Source organism: Simochromis diagramma, unplaced genomic scaffold (genome assembly GCF_900408965.1).
Source record: "Simochromis diagramma unplaced genomic scaffold, fSimDia1.1 OVJJ01000811.1, whole genome shotgun sequence".
Lineage (NCBI taxonomy): Eukaryota > Metazoa > Chordata > Actinopteri > Cichliformes > Cichlidae > Simochromis > Simochromis diagramma.
The window spans coordinates 185,830-202,573 of NW_024387451.1; the positions used below are offsets into that span (position 1 = coordinate 185,830).

Below are 16,744 nucleotides of genomic sequence, written 5' to 3' on the forward strand. Positions count from 1 at the left end.
TAAAAAAGTCCACAAAATTCACATATAAGATTATATAAGAGGAGAGGCACATTTACTGTGTGTGCAGGAGATCAAGTGGAAGGGACGCAACGCTAAGGGGCACTAGAGGTGGACTCAAGCTGTTCTTCTGTGGTGTAGACAGGAAGAGAAACTGAGTAGGAGTAACCTTTAAGGAAGAATTTGTGATTAGTGTTGTGAAGGTGAAGAGAGTGTCAGAAAGGATCATGACTTTGAAGCCGGACATAAAAAGGTCTATACTGAATGTTGTCAGTGTGCGTGTCCCAGAAGTACTAGAAGAGAAAGGAATTGTGAACTAAGATGGACAAAGTGGTAGAGAGTATCCCTGAGGGAGAGACTGATGATTGGAGGAGACTTCAATAGAAAGGTGAAGGGAACAGAGGTGATAAGGAGAAAACATGGTAATGGATTTTGCCAGCACCATGGAAATGGCTGTGATAAACATGTGACTTAAGAGAGAGGAACACTGGATAATGCATAAGAGTGCAGGAAGGTACATACAGGTGGACTACATCTGTCATGTAATGACTGTGTGACAGTCAGATTTTTTTTTTTTTTAAAAAGCAACTTTAATGGTGAAAACTTCAAAAAGCAAAAAATACAAAACATGTGCAGAACATGAGGCAGGCATTCACAAACTAGAGCTCTTGAGGAGAAACCTCCGAACAGGGGTTCACACAACACAGAGCGAGGACACAACAAAGAAGACAAGGAAAATAAGACGAGATGAGAAGGGACACAACTGAGGAACACAGCTGAACAGAATCTAAATAATGAGACAGGATGAGACTATCAAAATAAGATTGGAAATAAACACTGAGACTATACTTTACTAAGTATGTGTTCTTTTCTGTTTTCTCAAGTACTGTTCCAATTCAAAGTATGCATCAAGCCAGGTACGCTACAAATGTCCAGATTTGTTCCCACTCCGCCCATTCTACTGAGCATGCATCAGTGGCGACTGGTGTGCACTTTGTGCAGTCAGGTAGCCCAGAATGCATTTCATCTGAAACTTACAAAAGCAGCAATGACACATAAGAGCAGCTACAACTGTAAGTAAAGTTTGAAATATTACTGTTTCTCTGATAAACATTAAACTTTAAAGATGTTTTAAGGCAAGAATGCAGATGTGTAAGCAAAGAATATAGCTGTCAATAAAATATTGCTACTTAGCTGTGTATGAAGAATAAAGAACAAGTAACAAGCAAGGTTAACTGTTTTTTTTTAATGTATTTAAACTGTATGTTAGGATGTACTGTAAAAGTTGCATGTAAATGTGAATTTACATGATGTCATGTAAATGTGAATGACTGCCAGCTGTGGCTTTGTCAGGGGTTGTGTGTGGAGGCGTGGAAGAGATGACCCAAACGCAGGACGCACGGTGCAGAAATGATGAGGATTTATTGGAGCGGGTGAATGAACAAAGCAGGAACGAAGGACTGGCTGGCTGGCTGAAAGATTGGATGAATGGCTGGCTGACTAACTGAACATACATACGGAGAGACGACAGGAACATCAATGACATGACAAGGGCTGAAGGGAAGAGAGGGCTTAAATACATAGACTGATGAGGATGATAATGAGAGACCGGTGAGTACACAGCTGAACATAATCTGGCTAATGACACGAGACGAGCTGACACAGGAAAAGCAGGAAGTGAGAACATAGAAGTGGCAAAATAAACTGAACATGAACACAACTGAAAACACTGGGTCACCGACCCAGGAACCCTGACAGGCTTTAAGCAGTGAGAATAAAAAAAACACATATTTTTTAATCCCAGCAAGAATATTGTTCAGTTATACACAATTAAGATCTCTGTGCCTTTTCTGAAGGTGATGCGACAGTCTTTTCAGGTAAGCTGAGGAAGTGCATCTCTCTCTACCGTGTCCTCTCTGTTTTCTGTTATTCAATTGTTATCAGCATTATTGACAAAACATTTAATAGCAACTCTTTCCTGGCTATAGTTATTTCTTTGCCTGATATAAATAAAGAGTCTTTTTAGCAACAAAGGATTTTCTAATGTAACTGATCTGTTTCTTTGAAGTAAAGTTTAGGAAGGTAATGCATTCTGTTCCCAGGATAAGTGTGTATTGGTTTATATGTGTAAAAGATATATAAAAGGGCTCAGTGGGACTGCCCCATCGAGCACTTGCATAGAGTTTTCCTGTTTATGCTTATACCTTGTAAGTAATGAATGCCTTATGCGCTGTGTGTCTTATTTTATAATGAACTTTTTCTGAAAGTTCCCTACTCATTGAGTCCTTGTCTTTAAAGGAGTTATTAAGCCGGCAGGCCAGAGATATTAGCTTTAACAAATGGTTCTTTAATTGCTAGCTTGAGGACGAAAAATGAGTGACGTAGAAATCTCCTAGTCTGCTGTTATGATTATGAAGTTGGATATCAATCTAAATCAAGGTTCCCAACACAGCAAACCCAGAAACCAGATGAGTGGACACTCCAATTCAGGTTGCGTAAAGCACATGAAGCTGGCAGATATGTGACAACAGATTATGTAGGAAACCAGGAAACCAATGTTTATCAATTCAGTACAGAACCAAGAAAGTGGAAGAAACCCCACAGCAGATTATATTATAATATAACTGAGGAACAGTATCAGCTGTTGTCAGGCCCTCAGTAAGAAGAACTTTCCAGGGAACAAGAAAGACAGATAAGGACAAGTCTTATTCTGCATATACTAGGTAAGCTATTATTATTAATGGAATATCATTTGAAAGAAAAGGAAATTTAATAATAGAAAGCTATCCTCACTAACTGTCTCCATATGGAATATGAAAGTAAATTCCCTTCATCCAGACCTCTCAGTCATTATTAGTTTGGCCCAGCGCTTTAGGTCTGCAGCAGTGGCGCACATGCATAATGTTTTTAAATGCAGTACAGCACCAAGAAAGTGAAAGAAAACCCACAACAGATTATATTATAATATCACAATATTATGGAATTTACAGTTGTCTTCCCCTACCTTTAATCTTACCAACTAATATTTCAAAAACAATTGCTCTTCCTTTATCAACATCTGTCCTGTCTGCTGAATTGGACCCAGTTTCCAAAACACTAATCATGTCTCAGATATAACACATTAATCCTATCATGGGTTCATCACTGTCCTCCACCACTCAGCGATCGTGGCTCAAGAGTTGGGAGTTCGCCTTGTAATCGAAGGTTGCCGGTTCGAGCCCCGGCTCGGACAGTCTCGGTCGTTGTGTCCTTGAGCAAGACACTTCACCTACCGCCTACTGGTGTTGGCCAGGAGGGCTGATGGCGCAATATGGCAGCCTTGCTTCTGTCAGTGCGCCCCAGGGCAGCTGTGGCTACAACTATAGCCCCCGAGAGCTCGCCGCTCATTAGTAAACGAAGCGATGCTCAGAAATCAGGGTCTGGTGAAAAAGAGTCAAGTATGTAATGTGACTGTGTGTGAATGTGTGGATGATTGGGTGTGTGAAGTGCTTTGGGGTCCCTAGAGGGGACTAGTAAAAGCGCTATACAAATACAGGCCATTTACCATTTTCCTGGAATTTTATTAATCCAGGTGTCAGTATGTCTGACGAAGTAAAGAAAGTCCTTACTTTTTCCACCTCTGATGATGTATTAAGGCAGCTCTGAAGCCAAAGGGGGATCAAATCTGGTACTAGCAAGGTTTACCCAATGAAATGGCTCGCAAGTATATAGTGTTATTTAGAAAAACGTGAATAAACAACCTGGACATTCAGGCTAGAGGACAGTTTTATAAAGTGTGTTCATGCAATACTGACAGTTGACAAAAGTCCAGTACATCATGCTAGCTTTTGTGGGCAGACCTAAAAATAGAAGAAGAAAAAACAAACACCCACCCATTTAAGTGTAAAAACACACTTCCTGGGTCTCACTTCAGTCCCAGACATTTCAAAGGTTCACTGGTCTGTGCAGTAATGAACTTTAGTTTGATGTCGACTTTAAGTCTCTGCAACCTCTGTGCGTACTGACTTGTAATTACATTCAACTTCACTGCTAACCTTATTTTTGTTATGTTTACCTAGCTGTTGCTTTTATTATTTACCTAAATTAAGTGGTAATGTACTTTTATATTACTTTTATTGTTTCAGTGTTGATTGCAGTCTGCAGGGCTCAGACTGTGGAGGTCCGTCCAGGTGAAGAAGTCACACTGCAATGCGCCAACATTTCCACGCACAGTTCTTTAACGTTCTGGTTCAGACTGGTCAACAGAACCATGGCCAGCTGTATCTCTGTCATGTTCAGAGCTGATAAAAGTGTGGCATACTGTGATGGATTTCAAAACGGATTGTTTGAAATGACTTCCAACAGCTCTACTATCTTCTTGAAAATTAAACACCCGCGTGTATCTGACTCTGGACCTTATTTCTGTGGATTTTTCACAATTTTTCCAGTTTTTAACGTGATACATTTAAATGTTAAAGGTAAGAACATTTAAAGGTTTTTGTGGGAGGTTTCAGTCCTGTATGTATTTATTTATTTTTTTTGTCTAATTATATATTCACTTTATTTAAAGACTTCAGTGATACTGATGAGACTGAGAGCATCACCAAAAGTAAGTTTAGCCTAATTACTAATCATCTGGTTTCTATGTTTGCTTGCTAATTTTGTTAGAAAGTGACCAAGACCGAGAGCTGAACTTAAACTAATGCAATGATTCTGTCTTTGTAGAAGAGTGTGATGGAATATCAGAGCTGGCCGGTCTGATTTTGGCTCCTCTGACTGTTTTCCTTATAAACGCAGTTATCGCCATGGCTTTTAAAATCTGGACACTACAGACAGGTACTAGAAACAGCCACTGGTTAATTTTGGTTAATTTATAAATGAGATTTTGGCATGACTGGAATACACACCAAGCCTCTGTAGCCTGTTAAAGATCACACAACTTATCACTACACAATTGATTATACACCTCTAAGCATCCATGGTTAAATATTTCTAAGCATAAATGACAATCAACAATACAAACTCTAACAATTAGTATCTGTTTTGGTCTTACACTCAGAAAAATAAAGGTGCCAACTGGAACCAAAAGTGGTTCTTTAGACTGATGCCATAGAGGAACCTTTTTTGGTGCCACAAAGAACCTTTCAAACAATGGTTCTTTGAAGAACCATTTCTTTCAGTGGTTCATTGAAGAACCTTTAAAGGTGCCCCAAAGAACCATCAAGAAATGGTTCTTTGGGGCACCTTTAATGGTTTTTCAAAGAACCTTTTTAAAAATGGTTCTTTAAAGAACCATTTTTAAAAAGGTCCTTCAAATGGTTCTTTAAAAGAACCATTTTAAAGAACCTTTTTTGAGTGGTTCTTTAAAAAAACATTTTAAATCTTTCAAAATAAAATGCATCATAAATTGAATTTGAGTAGGGTAAAATAAATACAAGCACAGCATAGACATATATTAATGGTTTGTTGTCATTTTGTAGTTACCAAAAGACAAAAAGACATTTTAACCCTCAGCACAACATCACTACTAATACATGTCACATATTAGTGTTTTAAACAGTAATAATTAAATATTTGCTATACTACAAATAAATATATATAAATACTATAGCTACAGATAACACAACAAATAATACATGTATTGTTTAATTAATAAAACATCAGAAAGTGATAAAACACATTAGAAATGGCAATAGCTTCATAACAGACCAATAAATCAACACAATTTCATCAGCAGATGTTTGCATGTTCAGTAAAAATATTTCAACAACAAGTTTATGATTAAAATGATCAATGAACTTCAGCCTTACGCTATGTAATGTACGTTTCATGTTGTACTCATGGTCCTCTGTTAGTCCAGTTTAGGACAATGTCTCTGACGTATGTTTCATATCAAATATATGTCATATCAAAACAAGCCCACACCTGCAGTTGTTTCAGTTTTTCACTGGTGTTTCCTGTCAGCTGGTCAACCTCACTCAGGCGGACATCCATATCAGCCAACCAAACGACAAGTTCCTCCCTTTGTGCTTCAAATCCCTCCCACTCTGAGACAAGGAGCTGAAAGAGAGAGAAAAGAGTCAATTATAAAGAAGAGAGAAAAGTGAAACCTTCCTCATAAGGTCTGACTCGCATACCTGCAGTTGACCTGTGATGGACTGCAGTTTGGCGTTCACGTCATCCCTCGTCGATGCCAACAGCCGAGTCTGCAGGGTGCCCTGGAAGAGCTGAGTTAATGTTCGACTCCTCCTGGTCAGGCTCTCCAGCTGGATGAGCCGAGGTCTCCCCTCTCGCCGCTGCCTCTGAACACAGAAACACAAATTTCATCTGAAGCAGAAGGTGCAGATTTTTTTTGCTATTCTTTTCTAAATCCAGGCTAGATCACGTGGAGGTATTTGGAAAACTTTTTTGGCCAGTGGACGACTGTTGTCTTGCAGAAAGTCAAATCAAACATATGCGATACACAATCAATTCACAAGAACACATAAAAAATAAGTCCAGTTCTTGCCTGATTTCAAGTGAATTCTGCATCAAAACAGGGTGACAGAAGTAAAACGAGTGCACAAAGCCTCACTTTGTACAAGCCTGCTATTACAGTTCTCCTCTATGCAGACGACTTTCCTGTTTTCAAGGCACAACTTGGATCTGCTGTACGAATCTTATGGATACACACTAAATGAAACAATAGTGTGCATGACTCCAGATTCTGAGCCCTCGTCCTAATAGGGTTCCAACATAACAACAGCAATAAAGCAAATGTTGAGGCTTCAAAATACAAAGTCCATAAATCAATGGCTGACATGGGTTTTATCATAAGGGTGATAAATATACAGATTTCAGTCTGTCTTAGAGATTTGATGTTCATTTACCTGCAGATGCACTATACGTGCCTGCTCCATGGTTTTTCCACAACATTTTGCACATCACTATTAAATACAGGAAGTAGGTGAACTAAAACAAGTCATCTTTCTTTGTGAGAGGACCATATTAATGAAACAAACCTCAATGACATCATAGGGATCCCTAAAGATGCTCCTGCTGCTTCTCTTCCTCCTCATCCTAAGCTTCCTTCTCCTTGTCCTCGCCTTCCATCCAATTGCAATTCAACCTAATTGTGTTTCTCCCCCTTCTCTTCCTCATTTTGTTGGAGCTGTGAACACAATGTGAATCTGGATTAATTTGTGCAAACAAGAAAAATCTACAGCTTTTTGGTCAGAGGTGCTCTTGTGATTTAAGCCGGGTAGAGTAGATTTATGTGTTGATGCTACCTGCTTCAGCTCTGGCTGCTGAGTGATATTTACACCCTGGCTGGATTACAAACTTTAACCATGTGCTGAACTTTGGCCCAGCGTTGATACCTCTTGTTAGTATAACGACCTCTTCTTAGCTTGTATGTATGATGTATGATGGTGGATAAATGAAATATACAAAAAAATTAACTATATTACAAAAGAACATCTATCTTGGAAACATCAAATGACCGGAGCATAACTTGTCAACTAGTCCGAAACTAAGTTATACAGGAACAGTCAAAGACACACCTTCTCATGTCACATTTCTATTCACATTTCTATATAATTCGATTAGACAATAAAGAGTTATCTAATCTAATCTAATTATTCATTCAAAACTCTTATTCATAGCTGTATTTTATACAGCTCATACAGAATTAAAAGTACAGGTTCATGTGAGTATTTAATGTACGGCTCAGATCTACAGAATTTCAGAGTTTCTAGAGCAGACACAGAGCTCATGCCACAACAGGCTTCAGGCGCCATTTTAGTGACTTTAACAATATATTAAATTTTAATTTCGGTCTAGCTGACATTAGGTTATGTACGCAGCACGCAATTGAACCACATATTTTAGAAGCTAAAGGTTCAAATTAGCTAAGAGCACCTTCACTTAATTATAACAGTGGTTTTGTTAAGAAAACAGTTGGATACTAAATTGCGCTGACCTCAACGGCTAACGTATCTAGCTAATCGCTACTGTTAGCACAACATTAACAGCAAGCTACAATGACGAGTAACAAAAACAAAACAGTAATAAGGTTTTAATGAAAATGTTTTACCTTTTCTAACAGTCCCAGAATCCACAGCTTCAAAGTCCAGCAGGTACTGAAGACTTTATCTGCTTCACTGTCACCGTCCGTGAGTTTTTTTCCCGAAAGGTCAAAGCCCGCCGCTCGCGCACTCTGTCTGCGCATGCGCATCCCAACGACTGACCCCCTCCGTCCGCTCCCGGGAGGTTACAGTATGACGTGTTCTGACGTCACTCTCTCTCTCCCTGTCGTTTATTTGGCTCGAAACACATATTATCAAATTGCTCAGTGATGAACAACTACTCAGATTATTTACCTAAGCAGTGCGCTTTGTCAAAACGAAGTGTGTGTTCATTACACTGACATTCTGTTCTGCAATTGTTATTTACCTGTACTTTATAATTTGACTTTACATACTGCTGGGTGCTTTGTAAAGTTTACAATAACTAGTATTATCATTATGCTGTATTTTCAAAAATATATAATAATCTCAAAAGTAATGCCTTGGAGTAGAAAATAGTAATGCTTTATTAAAATTTAAAACTAATGTACAGTATTTGAATGTGTGTTTTGTGTCTACTGTTTGTTAACTCACCATATTCATAATGGGTTAGGGGTGTGTGTGTGTTGGGGGGGGGGGGTTAGGGTCTTTAGGCTTTGGCCCCCACCCCTGCCACCAGTATATTTTTAAGCAAATATTTCTAACTTTTATTTGAATATTCAGCTTCCTACCATCTTCTCTTAAAGGGTAATTGCCAGGTATCCCGCCCTCCCCCTTCGCACACACATGCACACAAAGAAAACACACAGTATAATTCACAGCCTCGTTATAGTGAATACATATTTATGCCATTTACACCATCAAGCTTAGATTGCTAAGGATGAAGAACCTGTTGTTCTTTAAAGAACCATTTGTAATAGCTGAAGAACCATCCACAAAATAAAAAGGTTCTTTGATGTATGATGGTTCTTTAAAGAACCATGAAGACATCTGAAGAACCATTTAAGAACCATAATTTTTCTGAGTGTACCAGCTCAGAACTTCATTTCTTTGCTGTTCTTTTCAGACTGGATCTCTCTCTTACAGTCTCAGACTGTGGAAGTCTGGCCTGGAGAAGATGCTACACTGCTGTGCTCCAACTTTTCCAGTTCTCCTACTCAAATTATTTGGTTTAGACTAGTCAACCAAACCCAGGCTCACTGTATTTTATCCATTTATATCTCTACTGATCCCATCTCATTCTGCAATGGAGTTAAACACGAAAAGTTTGAAGTGACATCCAGCATCTCAACTGTCTTCCTTAAAATCAAATACACAGATTTGTCTGACTTTGGGCTTTATTTCTGTGGATTTTATTGTGGCAGACACCAAGTGATAGTCAACTCAACATATTTAAAGGTTCATGGTAAGAATGATGTAGCATGTCTCATAAGAGCTGACAAAGTGAAACAGATATCAAACCAAACATGACGAGTGAGTGACATCGCAGCGATCACAGCCATGTTTTACATGCTGATGGTTTTCAAGTCAGTGTGCAGCACAGTGTCATTTTATTTTTATGTTGTTTTCTTGTAAATCTTGGATTAAGGCAGCTTGTTAAATTTCCTTTCAGTGTTGTCACTCCCAACTTTTTGACAGTGTTTTGGTTGCTTTCATTCCTACACTCTGCAGTCTGCAGTGGGTGAAGTGTGAGAGGCTAGTGCTGGCTTCTATTGAAGTACCAGAAACAATCTTAACATTGTTAAGCAAACGTCTTAATTTAACAGTATTAAATATAATAAAATTGTCATTAATTATTTGGGGTTTTTGTAATTAAGTGTGGTTTTTTGTTTTTTTTTTTCATTTCACTTCAATTTACAGTAGTTTTTAATTTTAGTTCGCTTGTTTCACAGATCTTTGGTCACTGTCTTTTGTCAATGCTTCATAAATAAAATTATTTAAATTGCTATAGTAGTGATTGTTATCATGATTATTATAGTCAGGGTGATTACACATACGTTACTATTATTCACAAAATTTGTCTGTCCATACATTTTTACACAATTGAGTCTTAAGCAACCAAAAGTACAGACGGGTAGGTCTTGGGCTCCTTGAGGTTTTGATAGATCCCATATGATGATGTCATCATGTTGCCTAACAACCACCCACCAGTGGGCTAGAACTACCAGATTTTCAACATACATTTACCTACAGTATGTCAAGGTTACAGGTGCAGGACTCACTCTGGGTGAAAGTCAAAAAAGTGGTTTATTTACACAAGTGAAACAGAGTGAAATGTATACAGCCAGTGACTCACTATTATCCACAATCCAATCCAAGCTCACTCACACTCAACTACTCAGGGTCCACGACGAAGGGAAACAGGCCAGGGTTCAGGAAGTCTACACACAAGAAAAGAAGTTGATGTTCGCAAGGAGCACTAGGAAAACCTGAGGAAATCACTAGGCAAGCTGGGTTACACTGACACAGGTTAGCACAAGGATCCGGCGAAGAATCATATGCCACTGAGGCCTTAAGTAGCGCAGGAGTAATCATCGGCGATGGATGACAGGTGAGTGGGGACAAAAGCTTAGTAGAGAATTGTATCCATTTTTTTCAGAATAATGAAATCTAATTTCTCTTCATGAAACATATCCATCATGATGTTATCATGCCTACCAACCACCTAACAACAGACTAAAAGACAATGACCAAATAATGCATTGGCATTAGTATAGTACTGCAGTACAGGTGGAAAGTCTAAGTACAGAACTATGTGATTTAGAACAGTGCTCTTCTCTTTTCAGTGTTTTTGTCAACAGTGGTGACAAATGGTGATAGTATAGCATAACTCTTTAAGTCCTCCAGTAGCTTGCTATATTATAGTTGGCTGTCTTCTGCACTCAAGACTTCATGACTTGGTTTGTGCTCTGAAATATACTGTCAACTGTGGGACCTTTTATAGACAGGTGTGAGCCTTTCCAAATCATGTCCAATCAACTGAATTTACCACAGAGGGACTGTAATCAAGTTGTAGAAACATCTGACAGATGTTGATTTTTTTTTTAAATTTATATTATAGTATATTAATAACCAAAAATCATATTTGATTTAGAAAGATTGAGCAATGTATGGCATCTTTAACTGTCAATATCTACAGGGGGATAAAAAATATTCATGAACAATGAAGGTGGCATTTTGACAAAATAGCTGGTTGAACTTTGTACAATTGGCCAACCAAGTATTTTATCATTTTTATTTTATTTAAAATGTTTAACTTGTAAGTTGTGTTTAATATTGTCACCTACTGGGAGAGTGATTCTGAACAAAGCAGGGCAGCTACTATTAAAATATTAGATAACCCAAAGAGTTGCTTAAAATTATTGGAAACATATTAAAAATACAAATAATTACAGTACTGTGGAAAAGTCTTGAATCATCCCCATTTCTTTATACTTTGGTTTGAAGGAACCAGAATTTCTTGTATTTTTTTAAGAAGTCTTGAATAATAGACATTGATTGTTTTTTAACTTATTATCAGTCCAGTACTTTTTTTTGTTTGTTTGTTTCATTCTGTTTTGTTCTTAAGCACTCTATTAGAAGGAACCTGTCAAATAAACACATAATATGTTCCCATTTCAATAGTTCAATGGAAAATTCAAAAGATAACACAGGTTGACAGACCAACAAGGTGCTTTCCAAAGAGCTATTAGCCAAAAACTTGGCACATTGACATGGTGTATAGGGTGGAGAACAAAAGAACATGTGACAGGTTTAAAGAACTATGTACAACATATGAGGAGTAACCAAAATCCATTTATGGTCAACAAAAGTTATATTATGTGTATATTTTGTATAATAAAAGTAACTTCTATAGTAAATACAGTACCAAACACCGTCTTTAAATTAAAATCTACATACTGAATATGTCTTTTTCCTGAAAGCATTTATGTGGTCACTTTAACAAACAGAATACAGAACCTGGGGGCTGTTTTTAACACAAAAAAAAAAGAAGAAAAGAAAAGAACAAGGAAAGACAGAGGTTCACCCCGCCTCTTTCTATTAAAAGCAGACTTTCTAGAGCAGAGTTCATTACCGGACATTGCTTTGCTGCAGTCATACAACATGAACACATTTACTTTGATAGCTACATTACTTTTCTGCAGGCTCAGTGAGTATTGTTCTCTAATTACGCTAACCTGGAATAAACATTTACATGTTCATTCAAAGAAATTTTTATTTTTTGTTTACAGAAAGTTAACCGTTTGTCATCTGTGCTTGTTTCAGGCAGGATATCCATGTCAGTTTCTCATAATGTTGAGGTCCAGCCTGGTGAAGAAGTCACGTTGCAGTGCACCAAGATTTCTTTATATAGTGGTTTTACATTTTGGTTCAGACTGATCAACAGAACAAATGCCAGCTGTATCGCAGTCATGTTTGAAATCACAAAAAGCGTTTCATACTGCGATGGATTTCAAAGTGAATCCTTTGAAATGAGCTCCAACATCTCTACTGTCTTTCTCAAAATCAAGCAGGTGGCTGTATCTGACTCTGGACTGTATTTCTGTGGATTTTACACAAGTGGACGTCCACTTTTTAGTGTGAAGCATTTAAAAGTTCAAGGTAAGATTTAATCTGCATGCTTGTTTGGATTTCTTTGTTTTATTTCCTCCTTTTAATACGTTTCTTAAAACCAGTATAAAATCTGAATGTGTTTTTTCAAATGACATCAAAATAACAACTGTTCATTACAATCAAAGGCTATGATGAACTTGATGATGACATCAACAACATGTCTCAAAGTAAGAGTCCTTTCTTTAGTCTGTTAGCCAAACAGCCAAACCCAGAAAAAGAAAAAAAAAATGCTAATGACTGATTTTTGTTGCAGACATTTCTGGTGACAAAATGGAGGTGATGTGTGCGATCTTTGCTACTCTGACCGTTTTCCTCATACTGATCATCGCTGGGCTGCTTGTTAAAATCAAAAAGCATCAGAAAGGTACTCCTCTGGCTTTTTTCATGTCTGTCTTAATTTTTCTTTCCAACATGGTGGCAACATGGTGCCTTTTTCAGAAAGGTTGGAACAACAGGATTTATTATTATTAAAACAAGCCGTGAACAAGAAATATGCAAAAAAAAATAACGTTATAATATCACCATCTACGAAGAATATAGTTTTGCCCATTTAGTTAACCATTTAGCCTAACAATAAAAAGGCGACCTTATTCTTCAAAAAGCGAAAATGCAAAGCTAATACTTTTGGAACACCAATTTCAAAAAAAAAATCCAATATCTTTTACTGCGCATGGCTTTCACGCTTAATCACATTGTTTTATTAGAACATGAGAAACTTAGAGCACAGTAGAGGGTCACAGCAGAACATGGAAACTACTTCTTCCTCAATTCAGTTCAATTTAATTCAAGTTTTTAATTCAATTCTCTTCATGCAGCACCAAATCACAACAAGAGTCTTCTTAATGTGACTATTTCCAAAATGTAGGCTTTTGTTCTAAAGTCTCGAACTTCAAATACTGCAGTTTAATCAAACCCCGTCAGGCATACCTTATAGAAATACATAATACTTTGTTGCTGTGACACCCAGGTTTATGGCAGCTATGTGATGGGTCGGTCACTGAAGACAACCTGTAAGCATCACATGTAAAAACAATGTGTTAACATAATTTTTGCCATGCAGAGTTACTATTTAACCTCTCAGCATCCACCAGATCTCAGGCGGTCCATGTAGTATTTACTAAATTCAGAGCTGGCCGGTCTGATTTTTGCTCCTCTGACTGTTTTCCTTATAAACGCAGTTATCGCCATGGCTTTTAAAATCTGGACACTACAGACAGGTACTAGAAACAGCCACTGGTTAATTTTGGTTAATTTATAAATGAGATTTTGGCATGACTGACTGGATGTTTTGTTTCTGTGGTGAAGCTGCTGCTGAAGGACAGATACTACAGCAAAGTGAGGTGAATCCATTTTTACTGTCCATGATAATGTGTTTCAATACTTGAAATGATGAGACCTTTGTAACTCTGAGTTCTTGTTTTCAGAACCTGGATTCTGATGAAGCAGCAATGACTTTGTGCCCAGCAGCAATAATAAAGAGAAGGCCTGCATCACAGAGAGAAGTCGAGACTCGTGTTTTTTATGTAGCCCAGTAAATTCTCGGGGAAACACTGATAAGGTTTCCGATAAATCTGCAACTGGGATTTTGTGTGTAGTTAATGAGTCTACTGTAATGTAGAAAAAATGTTTGATACATTGACAAAGTTTCGTTTAATGAAATGTTGTCTTGTTTGGAACAATAAAAATCAGGGTTTTCTTTCAGGAAGTGTCTATTATGACATTAACTGACTGTTCAGATTGTCATTTCGTAAGAGATGGAGATCTGCAGCTGTGCAGGAGTGAGTAGGGAAAAGAAATACTACTCTAATATACTACTATATAGTATTATTCTATAACAATTTAGTAAAGAAGTTAATGGGTTTTGTTTCAGTATTAAGAACTGGAAGGCAAAGCATCTTGCTTCCATCTGCTCTAAAAGATCTATCTCCTCTGGTCTTAAAACGTGTTCGTGGGACTACCAACAGCCTTCATTAGATGATCTCAGGCTGCCAGAGGAATCATGGGGATCTAAAATATCAGATGTAGGCAGGAGCGTCACAACTCAGAGTTTTAAAAGTCAGTACTAAGACTTTAAAATGAATTCTAAAATGTACCGGAAGCCAGTGTAATGGGAGTAAAGCTGGTGTAATGTGCTCTCTTTTTCGTGTCTTTGTTAAGAGCCTTCTTCTTCATTTTTTAATTTCAGCATTTTCAGTCCCAATGCCTACTTTTATAAATATTTATATAAGAATAGCTGTAATCTACAACTACTGCTGCCCGTCACTCCTCCCAGGGCATCTTTTTTGCTTCTGCCTCAAGGTCTCGTCGCCAGGTGTTTCTTGGGCGGCCTCTCTTTCACTTATCTTGGGGGTTCCACCCGAGAGCCTGCCTGCTGATGTTAGTTGGTGGTTTGCGTAGAGCAAGGGTGGACAACTCCAGGCCTCAAGGCCCGGTGTCCTGCAGCTTTTAGATCTCACCCTGGGTCAACACAACTGAATCAAATGATAAGATAAGACAAGACAAGACAAGACAAGACAAGACAAGACAAGACAAGACAAGATAAGATAAGATAAGATAAGATAAGATAAGATAAGGTAAGATAACCTTTATTAGTCCCACACGTGGGAAATTTGTTTTGTCACAGCAGGAAGTGGACAGTGCAAAAGTTATATAGCAAAAATGATGAGTTCTTTACCAGGCCTCTGGAGAACTTCAAGACATGTTGAGGAGGTCCTTTAGCCATTTATATCAGGTGTGTTGGATCAAGGACACATCGAAAGCCTTTGAGGCCTGGAGTTTGCAAACCCCTGGCGTAGATCGTGCTGTATCAGCACAATCTTCTAATAGCTATAAAGCAGGGGTTGGTGTCCTGCAGCAAGCAGGTAATAAAATGATTGCACCACTTAACCAGAGTGATGACAACAAGTCATTTTAAGTAGCTTAGTCCATTCTGTCGTTAGTCTTTAATGTGGCTAGTTAAATGAGAGAGCGGCCATCTTATCTCCTTATATGGGTTGTGGACATCAGGCTGGAGCTAATCGTCTCTAAGCTGTAGTCTAACCGCACTGAAAACACTATGTACACGAAATGAAACTAGTGGCAGAAGTCATAACAGAGTATTATTAAGATTAAAAAATCATGTTCAATGATAATAATGTAAATCATCCTACTTCTTGCCAGTTGTATGACACACTAATCTAAAGGTCACTAATGAAACACTGATTAGCACTGATAATTCATCTCATGTCTCCTTAACTTTCTTTTAGGACAGTGCAGGTTGGCTGAAGATGGTCTGTGGTTGTCTTGTAGCCCACAGTGTGTGTTGTGCCTATGTGAGAGTAAATGGCAATCTCAACCAGCTTTAATGACACCTCTGTAAGGTCACAGATCAAGCCTGAAAGCATATGTTCCTATAATTTAAATCTTCAAACACAAGTTTGTACAGTATACAAACAGTATATAATTAGCTGAAGAATATTCAGTCCATATTATAATACTGGTTATTATAAAGACTTTTCTTAAACCCATGCTGTCTTATAGTACGAGACCTTCATGAACTTAGAACACTTAAGCAAGCGCAGATTGTGCTTGCTTCAGTATGTGATTCAAAATTCCTAATTTAAAACATTTGTGCCCTGAAATAACTGAAATAGCACAAAGGCTTCTGTCAACAAGAAGCAGAAGTCCAGCAACAGAGAGATGACGTTGAAACTCATGTTGCTTTATTCTGCCAACAGGTAAAATGGATTTTCTGTGTTTATAATATAAAAACGTGTATCTATTCTTTTTTATATGTATTTTTTTGTCTTAATTGGTCTGCATCTAAACAGAATAAGGGCGTACTTGTTGTATGTCAAATTCTCACAGGGAGAGTCAAATAGTCTTCAGGGGGAAATACTCACCCATTCACAGAAAGAGACAGTGCAGTGTGGTCTGAGCACAACTGAAATGACAAGGCCTCCACAGTCAATACAGCTTTAGAACAAAGTTTAAAAAGGAGCAATGAAACTTGTCCCGCTCAGTTTTGACTAGTCTTTGTATTTGTACAGACTTAATGATAAATAATGAAGAAAATTAAAATCCTTCACCCTTGAAGGATCGTAGGATTGAATGAAAATAGGTTATGAATC

At 37.8% G+C, this 16,744-nt stretch overlaps 1 long non-coding RNA gene across 1 annotated transcript; it reads left to right on the forward strand.

Moving 5' to 3' along the window:
- The first annotated feature begins 13,472 nt into the window (after positions 1-13,472).
- Positions 13,473-14,899, forward strand: LOC120722808. Its single transcript, XR_005693603.1, has 3 exons — positions 13,473-13,852; positions 13,941-13,975; positions 14,060-14,899. It is a non-coding gene; the product is annotated as an uncharacterized LOC120722808 (long non-coding RNA).
- The last annotated feature ends 1,845 nt before the right edge of the window (positions 14,900-16,744 follow it).